The sequence below is a fragment of the Triticum aestivum genome, chromosome 5B (assembly GCF_018294505.1).
Source record: "Triticum aestivum cultivar Chinese Spring chromosome 5B, IWGSC CS RefSeq v2.1, whole genome shotgun sequence".
Taxonomy (NCBI): Eukaryota; Viridiplantae; Streptophyta; class Magnoliopsida; order Poales; family Poaceae; genus Triticum; species Triticum aestivum.
Window position 1 is genome coordinate 390867347 of NC_057807.1, and position 13066 is coordinate 390880412.

Here is a 13066-nt window from a genome sequence, read left to right on the forward strand (position 1 = left end):
GCATGGAAATGACCTTTTTTCTTGCCAGATGGCCACGCATGTAAGAGCCTGCATGGTTTTACCGGGAAAAACTCTCCAACTACACTTGTTGTATGGCTGGCTATATGGCACGAACGTGATCGGTTTCCCATGTATGTTTTTTTCTTCTTACAGCCTTGGCGATGAGTAAGGCTTATTTCGTTTCATTAAGACAAGACTTTGATCAACAATTACTTTTCTAATATTCCCCCCGTCCCAAAATTCTTGTCTTAGTTTCGTCTAGATACGGATGTATCTAATACTAAAACGTGAGTTGATACATTCGTATTTAGACAAATTTAAGACAAGAATTTTAGGACGGAGGGAGTATTTGAATTATGTGATACAAAATCACTATCATAGCAAGGTACTTTTGGATACAAATCTAGTGACACAAATTTCATGTCATATAACTTTGTATTTATGAAGTAATTACTGGTCAAATGCATGTATTAATGAAACAAAATACGCCTTTTAGGAATGGAGGGAGTAAAACAAGATATGAACGGCGTGCTGAAATTCCACAGAAATTCCAACGAATGATCCTTGCTGAATTTGATAGCTCACCCTATGCTTGTTCAGGCAGTTTTGGCTGTTGTATCATAGATGTGAGATGCACCAGCCTGAGCTGTGCTGCAACGATGTAAATGAGCTTTCAAATACTAGTGCACGCGTGTCATGCAGGGTGACATGTGTAGACGCACACCTTCTGCACGTCCATGGGTGGGAGAGAGAAATTCCTCGGCTGTTTGAAATTTGAAATGGGGTGGAGGAAAAGAGTGACGGACACGGTTCAATAAAGGAGCGCCTCGCCCTACGTCGCAGATCAGCTACTCAACCGGGGTCTTTCCGTTAAGTATCCCGTAGGCTGACAAAACGTTCTGATGGCACAGCTCGGTCCAGGACGTCCTCGGCCTACACACCGCAACGTCTGTCAAACTGAAGATGAGGGCCCAGCCATATCTATTCAGCCCAAGCCCCAGAGTATACGCGTCTTATACCTCTGACAGTACCTGACACGGCCCATATCCCGGAGAGAACGAGTGCGTAGCGATTCCGTGAGCACGCGAGCTCGTCCGCTCCTGTGGATTTTCGTTTGTTGTAAACAAATCCTGACTTCTGTGCCATAATTTGGATCGCGGTGCTGATGATAAGTACACATGCTCTTTTCAGACAAGAGAATTTGTACTCTTTGGCAAAATAGAGAGAGAAGGATTTTTGTTTTTGTTGATATTGGAGCTCCATCACTCACTGCCACGTAATGCAAGCAACTACAATGGTCATTTTTTGTGTAGATCATAAGAATGCAGATATGAAGATTGATTTACGAGAAAAGTTACAATAATATATACTCCCTTCGTCCAAAAATACTTGTCGGAGAAATGAGTGTATCTAGACGTATTTTAGTTCTAGATACACCTATTTTTATCCATTTCTCCGACAAGTATTTCCGGACGGGGGGAGTACATTGTTATTCATATAAGCCATATGAAATTACTCCTGGCCTGTATTTAGTAAAAAAAAGAACTCATAATTCATGTTTTCCAATATTTATATTTAAACCAAGTATTGTGTCCATTGCTATTTTCTTATCTAAGTACGTAAGTACACTATGCAAAAAGTTGTTCAATTTATCTACCACCATGTTTATAGACTAAGAATTCCCGCAACAACGCGCGGGGTATCATCTAGTTAATGATATATTCATACCATATAGGGAGCGCTAAGCAGAGCGGGGGTCTCGCGCGCGGCCGCGGCCTCCTCGCCGCTCGATGCTTGTTGCTCATCTACGGCCTAACTGCTAATTCGTCCATCCAGATCTCATCTGTCTCCTCCCCTCCCCTCCGCCGCCTCCACGCGGGCGACCGAGGGGCTCCAACCCTAGCCGCCGGGTCACTCCTCCTCTTCTTCCTCTCCGCCGCTGCCGGTGGTCAGAGCCGGGCATAGCCTGTGCGTGCAACGGCGGCGGCGGAGGCACTCCTCCATCTCGCGGGTCATAGGATGACGTGGGGCACCCTGGCTCGAGGGTGTGACAGTGCAACTGGCGGTGGTTGTCATCTCTTCCGTCAGAGATCTGGACCGATCAGAGATCTGGACTGCGCGGTGCCGATCTGGTTCATGACGGCCCAGATTTGGACTACGGCGGTGTGGTGGCCGGTCGGCGTCCTAATGGCGGCTGTGGTGGCAGTGTTGGCGACAGCGATGGCTCTGGCGCCGCAGCGTCGGAGGCAGCGGCGGCGCGCCATATGCCTTTGGATCGGCGGTGGTGGCATGGAGGGCCTGGTGGTCCCGTCGGCGGCACCTCCGGTTAGATCTGTTCTGACCAGTGCAGCTGGTGGTGGTTGTCATCTCTTCCGTCAGAGATGGCTGGCCTGTGGCTGGGTGGTCGGATCTCGAGATTCTTCATCTAGTCCCGGCTACGAGTCGGGCAGACATAGTTGCTGGTGAAAACCGAGCCGTTGGCGGGCGATGGTGGCGTTTTGCACCGTTACCTTGGTGAAGGCATTGTCGTATAACTGTTGTTGACCCACTCGTGCTGCTTCGGGGGAAAACCTAGGATCTGGTCTGCTAGATCGGACGATGGCGGTAGTACGATGCCGTTTCTCTCTTGGCAGTGTCGTTTGTGGAGCAGCGCTGGAAGACAGAGGCAGGAGGTGGAGCGACTTCGTCTTGCATGGAGCTTCGATGGAGCTGTCAAGTCATGCCTGGCCGACAGGTGCTACACTGTGTCATGCCTGGTTGGCAGGTGCTACGCACGATGGATCTTCCAGAGTCTTCGCGTCTGGACGGACAAGCGTAGGGCGGTGGCGCCGTTGGGCATCGTGGTGGCGTCGATGGATGTCCGGACTGGCAAGGATGATGTGGATCTCTCTTCTGAAGATGGGTAAGTGGTCCGATGATGACGGCGGCTTCTAAAACGTATGCATGTGGTGTGCGCTTTAAGTAGGCTGCACCGATTGTTGGTTCCGATACATTATGTGGATGGATCGGCGACGACACCGGTTTTAGATATGGGAAATGAGAGCACTTCACATTATCGAGTTTGTAGGTGTGAGTGGTTGCTTCGGGTGGATTGATGTATGTTTTTGTCAGACCTTTGTGCAATAATCAATAAAGATGGCTGCATGCATCGATTGATGCAGATGCCGAGGGTTTAAACTCCTTTTCAAAAAAATAGGGAGCGCTCAAGTACAAGGAAATAATTGCATTCCTAAATAACATGATCAATGTCATTAAATCAGTGATTTATATTAAGATATCATGAGGTTACACAAAAGTGTGACAGTAGATAAAATCTAAACGTCCTTCATCATACACCTATGTATGACCTCAGCCGCTCCTCCTCCCAACCCTAGCCGCCCCTCCCCCCCTTCCCTTCCTCGCCGCCGCCTGAGGCAGCCGCCGGACAAGCCTGGGGCGCAAAGGATGGTGGCGGTGGGGCCTCTGTTGCCCTGCATCTGCGTGGGGAACTCCGGATCTAGAGCGGCGGCTCCATTGTCAAGGCACGGACGGCTAGCAGCCATGCGGGCGGTGGATCTGGTGTCCCGCCCGCGCGGGCGGCGGGATCTGGTGGTCGTTGGCGGCCGGCGGCGGCTTCTGCGGCGGTCGGTGCGCGCGATCTGGCACCTCCCCTCCTCCCCTGTTCATCGTGCGGGCCAGCCTGGTCGGGCCGCTCTTCCTCTTGGTCACCGGTTCTATACAGGAGGCGCTGCTGGTGGCGGGGATCTAGTTCGGGCGAAATCCCTGGCCGACCATGACCGGCCGCGCCGACGGCGACGCCTGCGGGCGTCGTTCTCCTCCTTGGAGGCGTCGGTATGGACTGATCTCCTCACTTCACCTTCCCCTAGGTCTCCCGGGCGAAAGCCCTAACTTTGTTGGGCGGCGGCGGCGCTCACAGCGCCGTTCCCTTCTTGAAGGCGCCGCTTTGGGAACCTTAGGGTTGGGAGGCGCTTGTGGGTGGTGGGCGACGATGGTGGTGTGGCCCTATCCTAGCATGGATTTACGTTCGTTGCTTGGAGATGGACTCGCGTAGGTGGAGCTCGTCGGCCGGCGTCAATGGCGGAGGACCTGCCAAGGCTCGCATAGGTGAAGGTCGTCGTTTGGCGTCGTGGTGGCGCCGATGGCGGAGGATCTAACAAGGTTGTCACCTTAATCTGCTCTGAAGATGGACCAGTGGAAGATGGCGGCGACGACACATGTGAGTGCGTCGAACCGGTTTGAGCACCGGACCCGACAGATGGCTTGGGGGCCTCCGGCTTTAGATGTTAGGCTTAGGTGAGAGGTCTAGGTATGTGGCCCAACTTGCACCCCTTCATCATTTGAATAGGAGTAGCGGCAGATGTTGCCAAGATGGCGGATTCAGGCATATTGTTGTTCTACTTTGTAAGGTCCTCAAGAATAATCAATAAAATGGCCGCATGCATCTCCCAGATGCAGAGGCTGGGGGTCATCCTCCTTTTTCAAATAAAAAAGGATAAAATCTAAACGTTTTTATTATTTCCATAATTTGATGGGTATAAAAAAATGCACATATATACTCAAGTACATCAACAAAGGTCGAGATATCATGAGGTTATACAAAAGGGTGACAGTATGAACGCTGTTATTATGTCCATAATTATTGGGTGTAAAAATTTGCACATATGTGCTCAAGTACACCAACAAAATTCAAGAAACAAAGAAAATACGGCGTCGTCCTGGTTAGCACAATTATCTATTAAGTTGCGTGTTTGAAACTTGATATTATGTTTTTGCTATTTTCATGGTGCTTGTTGCGCGGCTTTGCTCCATGGCGAGGCTGCTTCTCGAGCTCCCCAACGCAGTCCAGAAAATACTGGCCGACCAGCTTGGTGCTTTTCAGAGGTACACGTCGTGCCTACACCTATTTGTAAGCACACATGTTCATGTCAGAATTGAAGTGCGCGCTTAAAAATTGTGCTCTTCTTTACCATGACCCGCCCAAAAATTTATACGTAGCTTCGCCGCTGCCCCTATAAGAGCATCTTCAGCCGCGCCTCCAACAAAATCTTTCCAGATAATTTTTTCACGCCGACGCCAATAAACGGCCCAGTCGCGTTCCCAGGGGCCCGTTTTTCGTCGGCTTGGACCGAAATTAGCGCCGGCGGACCTAGGCCGAACCCGGCGCGCCCGGGGGCGCCGGGGCGAGTGGTTTTCGCGCGAAAGTGCCGCGGGCCCGCCGAGTCAGCGAGACGTCCGCTTCGTCGCCTAATCGCCTCGGTTCCCACGGGAATCAATGCCAAGGCTGTCGCGCTGCCGACGCCGGTCAGCCTTGCCATTGATTCCTCATCACGGGCGGCGCGTCACGGGCAGCGTGGCGACGCCTCCCCTCTCGCCACGCGTACGCACGGGCGCGGCTATATAAGCCGGTGGCCTCCCTCGCCTCTGGCCACACTAGCCCTCGCCGCCCATCGACCGTCGCCGAGCTCTCCCTCTCCGTGCGCAGCCGCCGACGCCTCTTCCCTCCCTCTCCCTCACTCCCAAGCCCGATGGCCGCGCGTTTTCCTGGCAACGTGGCGGTGGCCAACGGCTTCGGTCGTCGCTCGCTTCACGAGTGGGAGGCGTGGCTCCTGTTCGAGGCGAACATCCCGGCGCCACCGGACATGCGCGCCGGGCCAACGGGGTGGAGACTCAGCAACGGGGGAGTGCCCATTCCCCCGGTGCCCGACGACGTCGAGGCGCGCCCCGCGCGCCTTCTTCGCCGCCGAGGTCGACCGCGTGCGAGCCTCCCTCACAGCGGAGCAGCTCGCCCTCCCCTAGTACGTCGCCGACAACCACGCGGCGTGGGCGACGTACTTCCAGCGCCGCCAGGAGCAGAGGTTGGCGTCCACCAACAGGGCGCCGGTGGTGGGCGGCGTCAAGAACAGCGAGGGGCGCCGCGTGTGGTGGGGCGCCCCCGGCCGCACGCTCGACGACTGGCTCAAGATGGAGTGGGGAGCGCCAGTGAGCCGCCCTGCAGCGCTACGAACAACGCCGCCGGGGCCGCGACAAAGGAGGCGTCGTCGTCCGCGACGACGCGCCACCACCGCCACCGGTCCGCCATGGCGACGCCGGGCAGGGGTCCAGCAGGGACGGCCACGTCAAGGAGGAGAAGGCCGCCGCCGCCGCCGGCGACCACGCCGCGTTCAGCGGCTTCTTCGCCCTTATTTGTAGTTTCGGCCTTTTTTTAGAAAAAATTGCTATGTAAACTGTCGAACAGGTCTAATATGTGCCAAGTTTGTCGAATTTTAGCCGAATTTAGCCGAACTTTGCCGAATGTTTTTTTTAACTTAGACGACGTTTGGGGACGGTCCTGGGGTCGGCGATTGGGAACCCACTCGCCCTCAGGCCGATCTTTTGCGCCGGCTCACCCCAGGCGACGATTTTACGCGCCCCCTGGGGGGCCAACGGCTGGAGATGCTCTGAATCCTGATGTGCTTGACAAGAGAGGTTGGCCGCCCTTTTTCCTGCTGGTAGCTTGCCATTTCTCACGCATGCCCTTCACTGCAGCATGGTATGAAGAACATGGGGACGGGGAGCCTCTCCAACTGGTGGTTGAGCACGGCGGAGCGCCTCAAGGCTGAAGCATTGGAACACGTTTACCACCCTGGTCTGCTGGACGCTACGCTGCGGAAAGAGCACAACGCCCGAATATTCAATCATGAATGAAAAAACAAAATAGATCAAATGACTGTATGACAAATTGATGGACAAACAATACAAATACTTCCATATGTCAGATGATAATAAAGGATGATGTTAAGTACTTATAAGTTACAAAAAACTGAGAAAAAAGGGGACACAGAATTTCAAAGCAGCTAGAGTTGTTTGTTTTATTTCAAATCAGAATATATAACACCCTTATCAGAAGGCATAGGTCCAGCCAAGACTAGCTTGTAACTGAAAAAACTAACTGAAGCTTCAGTGTACAGGGTATCATCGCAAAATTAGCAGAGTAGAACTGAAAGGAACTCCCTCTGACCAGTCCAACAGCTGAGTAGAACCTTCCTTCCAGATGACCAAGCTTTCAGTTCCAAAGTGAGCTACTAGGCAAGACACGTACACGTATATGATAAGTACTCTCTCCGTTCCAAATTACTCGTCGTGGTTAAATTTGAACTAAAACCACGACGAGTAATTTGGAACGGAGGGAGTACCTGCTGTGCAAGTCTGAAGCGGTGAAGCCTACACAGTATGGTGAAAGTTTCTGTTGAATTTTTGCACGGAGGATTGAGCTAGCATTTTCCGAACAAAATAACCACTCGAGAAAAAATATGCAGCTGAAGTTTTTTTGTTTCATTTCAAAGCAGAATATAGCAGCTATTACAAAAGTAAATGTAATCCAGTGACAGAAGGGAGGATATATAACACCCTTATCAGAAGTCATAGGTCCAGCCTACTGGCGGAGGATGCACAGGCTCTTGGCCACATCCGCAGCCTTATCTTTTATGACGAAGAACTTGCAGCGAAGATACCCTAGGCCCGCCACCTCTCCTTCCACGTAGAACTCGACCTTCCCCACGACCTGAATCTCGCTCCAAAGCAAGTTGCGCACCTCCTCTCGCAGCACGGAGGCGCCTTGGCCTCCACCTCGAAGGTACCAACACTGTCAATGCCCCAGTGGCCGTAGACGCAGAAATGTGGCACTTGAGCCCACGCCAGGATCATGTCATGGTAGGAGACACGCAGCAACGAGTTGCCTCCTCCGCTGCAGCGCCGGTATCTTCGTGGTGTCCAATTGAAGTCCAAGGCAAGGTGGAAAGCCGGCGAAGTCGGCGGAGAGGTGCCAGGATCAAGCCCACTTTTGCCTATAAGTCGGACGAAGAGATCGCCAACGCCAGGTGGTTGGGCCTCGTTGACAGCTGCGATCACAATCATGCAGCAGAGGGAAATTATAAATGTAAAGAAGAAGGCACACATGATGAATGGCCCGCGGTTCTTGGGGTTAAACGGGTTATTGGGATCATCTGTGTGACCATGCTTGGACTTGGCACGTCGCCCGTTGGGATGGTTGTCGTCAAGATTAGCCCCGTCTTTGCAAGCGGGGGTAGACATGACCCAAATTATTGGTCAGCAGCTGTGTCTGCACCTTGATAGAGTGTCAACTGATGTTAACCGTTCTCCGATAGCTGCACAAAGAAACACGAAGAAGAATATAAGCAAAAGAATTTATGTGCTGTTTGGTGCACCAACTGTACATAAACGATTTGAAATTACAATGGCATTCAAAGGCTACAAAGGAGAGATGTGGTAGCGGTTGCCGGTATGGAAGTAGTTTCTGAAATTGGATTATCCTCATCTCTAATTCGAAGAAACGACCAATGATAACTGGATATGCATCTTTCTTTCGTTTAAAGAAGTTGTTTGGCCTTGGTTTTGAAAAGGTAATTTTGGATATCCTCCAGAGTCGAGGACTCAGAGATGGACATAACATATACTCCTACTGGACTCAGCTTCAGTGCCTTTGAAGAGCAAAGGCACAGAGCGCCTTAGCTTACAATATCTGCCACTCATTCTACATCGGACGCACATGATTGACTGAAACCAAAACACACCCAGACTTGGTAGTTTTCAGGAGAGACAGAGGCGGGGCGAGGCGTTTTTGTGCGCGGGTGGGATCGTTCTCCTGCATTGCTCGACGAAGGTAGGGTTTGATGGGCGAGCTCACCGAGGAGACAGAGGGAGTCGAGCGCGTCGTGCCGCCGTGAGAGGAGAGGGAGCAGGGCCTCGCACAACGTCCATTGGAGAGCAAGGAGGGGCCACGGTGAGGGGTGAAGGTCGCGCCGCCATGGAGGCGAGGGATGATGGCCGTGCCGCACCGGAGGATGTCCGTCCGCGTAATCTTCCCAAGAATTCGCTGTGAACCTGCAGCCACTGCCCGCCGGAGGTAATTCTGATTTTAGTTCCTGCAAGCGCTGCATCTGCATCCCTCCCGGCACCAGTCAGAATGGACACTCGTCAGATATGCCCCTGCTACCACCAAACGACCAACCCACACACTGGCAAGCTCAAAGTGCCCATGATTTCTACAGATTTCACGCATTCTGATCTCTCTCTCTCACACAACCAGCAAGTGCAGATATAAAATCAGAAGAAGTTCAGATGGTAAGTTCTAACGTGACATGTAGTAGTTACATGCTTGTGCAATATAGTACACAGCACAAGGCTGTGCAATTTGCAGTATCCTTTCACCAGTAGTAAAAATTTGAATGACCAGTATACACATATGTACAGTACACAGTATAAGGCTCTGCAATTTGTAGTAATTCTTCCTTTAGCAGTAATTCTTTCAAGTTTCTTTCATCTACAAAATTTGTTATTGTTGTGCAATTTGATCAACTGATTATACATGTATGGCAGATAACTTTGGTGGTGTGCAATGGCACAATCTGATAAGGGGATGCCTCAAGTTGGCATGTTATTTAAAAGTTCAGAGGAGGCTTCCAGGTAGGGGTCGGGATGGCCGGGTCCGCATCCTAGCTGCATGCGGCCGTCAATCCGCCCGTGGAGAAAAGAGAGGATGCCTGGCCTGGATTGGATTGGACAAAACCTAGCTTGCTATATCGACCAAGGGCTGGGTTAGGCTGCCATAGAACAAGAGAAATAGATGCAGATTTCAGGCTAGGCTACTTACCAACGCAGAAGAAGGAGAGAAATTCGCTTCCGGGTCGAAGCGGCGGTGGGCTGAGGATCCAGCCAGAGCCAGGCGGAGGCTGCAACTGCAATGGAGAGGAGACCTGGGCGGCGGCGCGCTTTATTGTGTCAGTCAGTTCTTCTAGAGAAGAAGTATCCTGCGTATCGATCCCAAACTGACCGGTCCTATCTCTTCATCCAAGTGAACAAAAGGCTGGACCCCCTCTGGAAGATGCCTCGTGTCTTTTCCAATCTCAAAGCAGTCTTTCTTCTCGGATCTAATCTAGTGCTATTAAGCATAGTAAAAAGGATTTATTTTAGAGATGCTATATTCATTCATGAGATCTTATATGAGGATTCGTATTTAAATTTTTTTACTCCCTCTATATAAACTAATAAAAGAGGAGTATTTCTTTCTTCTTTTTTATATAAGTTTTGGGGCAACATAACCCTGATATCAGAGCATCTCTAGCAGACTTCGTATAATGCTGACCTGAAAATCTTTTTTACAGTTCGTTGCAGATCTGATTTGCGTGGCGAATTCGTGCGCTCCATATCAGACCCCATTTTTGAAACTATAAAATTTTAAAAAAGCATTCGCGAGAGAAACTTGCAACGACATTGATCATACATAGTTCATCATTATACTACATTGTATTACTAGGGGGGAATCTGCGGGCCGTGTGAAAGATCGAGGATGTCGCCTAGAGGGGGAGGGTGAATAGGCGCTTTAAAATAATTACGATTAAGGCTTGAACAAATGCGGAATAAACCTAGCGGTTAATTTGTCAAGCACAAAACCTAAAACAACTAGGCTCACCTATGTGCACCAACAACTTATGCTAAGCAAGATAAGCAACTATGTGATAGCAAGATATATGACAAAGAACAATATGGCTATCACAAAGTAAAGTGCATAAGTAAAGGGCTCGGGAAAGAGATAACCGAGGCACGTGGAGACGACGATGTATCCCGAAGTTCACACCCTTCCAGATGCTAATCTCCGTTTGGAGCGGTGTGGAGGCACAATGCTCCCCAAGAAGCCACTAGGGCCACCGTAATCTCCTCACGCCCTCGCACAATGCAAGATGCCGTGATTCCACTAAGGACTCTTGAGGGCGGTCACCGAACCCGTATAAATGGCGACCCTTGGGGGCGTCACCGAACCCGTACACTTTGGCAACCCTTGGGGGCGGTCACCGGTATCCGTCAAATTGCTCGGGGCGATCTCCACAACCTAATTGGAGACCTCGACGCTTGCCCGGAGCTTTAGACCACAATGATTAAGCTCCGAACAACACCAACCGTCTAGGGCGCCAAGGCACCCAAGAGGAACAAGCTCTAGGATGTCCAAACACCCAAGAGTAACAAGCTCAAGGGTACCAAGCACCCAAGAGTAATAAACTTCTCAACTTGTAACTTCCACGTATCACGTGGAGAACTCAAACTGATGCACCAAATGCAATGGCAAGGGCACACGGAGTGCCCAAGTCCTTCTCTCTCAAACCCCACCGAAGCAACTAATGCTAGGAAGGATAATGAGAGGAAGAACAAGAAGGAGAACACCAAGAACTCCAAGATCTAGATCCAAGGGGTTCCCCTCACATAGAGGAGAAAGTGATTGGTGAAAATGTGGATCTAGATCTCCTTTCTCTTTCCCCTCAAAAACTAGCAAGAATCCATGGAGAGATTGAGAGTTAGCAAGCTCGAAGAAGGTCAACAATGGGGGAAGAACACGAGCTCAAGGGTAAGGTTCATTGGGGAAGAAGACCCCCTTTTATAGGTGGGAAAAAATCCAACCGCTATGCTCACAGCCCGCACAGAGCGGTACTACCGTTCCAAGGAGCGGTACTACCGCTAGGGCGGTAGTACCCTTTTGAAATACAACAACGATGAGGCAAAAAGGCCAGAAGAACAGTCGGAGTGGTAGTACCGCTTGACCTCACGGTACTACCGCTAGGGGATAGCGGTACTACTGCTTGCGAGCGGTACTAAAAAATTACATCCGGGCCTATCACCGCAGGACTTGGGACGAGTTTTTGGTCCGGAGCGGTACTACCGCTGTAGGAGCCGCGGTAGTACCGCTCTGGAGCGGTAGTAAAAAATTACATCCGCTCCAATTCGCGGTAGTACCGTTGCAGCCTTTTCAGAACACCAAAACTGCCACAACTTTTGCAACGGACTCTGAATTCGATGAAACCAAGTTTGTTGGAAAGCTAGTGACAAGGGCTAACAGAATCTTGAAAGAAATATCAATAAGAAGCAAATTAGAAAAGTCCCATAAGAAAATGGTGAGAACCCTTCCTCGGATAAGACCGGTAAAACCTCCAACACCGAAAACATAATAGAAGACGCATGCGAACTCCGTTTTCGATGAACTCAAACTTGTCATTAAGATGACCATAAGCTCTAAGACTCACAAAAAGAACCAAACAAGAACCAAGAAACAAGATGCAAGGATGCAATGGTTTGAGCTCTCTACTAATGATATGATCAAGCTTCCAACTTGAGAGCCCCCCTTGATAGTACGGCAAACGATCCTATAACCCGGTCTCCCAACTACCACCATGAGACCGGTAAAATAGAAAACCTATCAAGGGAAAACCTTTGCCTTGTACATGGTCCACTTGAGCTAGATGATGACGATCTTGACTCCCTCAAGTTGGACCACCTTTCTTGATTGCGTTGGCTCGATGAAGACTAGATGATTGCTCCCCCATAGTCCACTATGGGTGAGCCACACTTCGGCTCATCTTCACAAGTCCATTGTCACCATAATGGGCGGCAAGCTTCAAGCACTTGATCTCTTCATGATGCATCACTTGAACTTGCATACCGCATCCTAACCCCACAAAGAACTCTCACGAAGACCATGGGTTAGTACACAGAGCGTAATTGACAATGCTTACCATACCATGGGATCACTTGATCCCTCTCGGTACATCTTCTACGCTTTGTGAGTTGATCAACTTGATTCACTCTTGACTTAGTCTTGATCAACCTTGAAACTTTCCAACTCTCTTTATTTGGGTGATGTCTTGAAGGTAAACATGGATGATCACAGAATCTTCTTCTTCAAAACATGCTTGTAATAAGCTCAACACTCACATGACCAATCTTTGGATAATTCCTTAATAGCACCTTGGTTAACTCATAAACTCCTTGAAACCAACACATGGACTTCAAGAAAAGCCTATGGACAAAACCTGCAATTATAACTCAAGGCAACCATTAGTCCATAGAGATTGTCATCAATTACCAAAACCAAACATGGGGGCATCGCATGTTCTTTCAATCTCCCCCATTTTGGTAATTGATGACAATCACTTTCAAGAAAGTTTATACAAGGAGTTATGCATCACCATGCAATGCAACAACCAATGATGCATGAGAATGGGATGCAAATTCTTAGGAACCA

General features: G+C 50.2%; 1 long non-coding RNA gene across 1 annotated transcript; it reads right to left on the minus strand.

The window, feature by feature from the left end:
* Positions 1 to 7290: 7290 nt before the first annotated feature.
* LOC123112023 (uncharacterized) lies at positions 7291 to 9851 on the minus strand. The gene is made up of 2 exons (XR_006455022.1): positions 9650 to 9851; positions 7291 to 8144 (listed from the first exon to the last, which is right to left on the minus strand). It is a non-coding gene; the product is annotated as an uncharacterized lncRNA (long non-coding RNA).
* Between the last annotated feature and the right edge of the window lie 3215 nt (positions 9852 to 13066).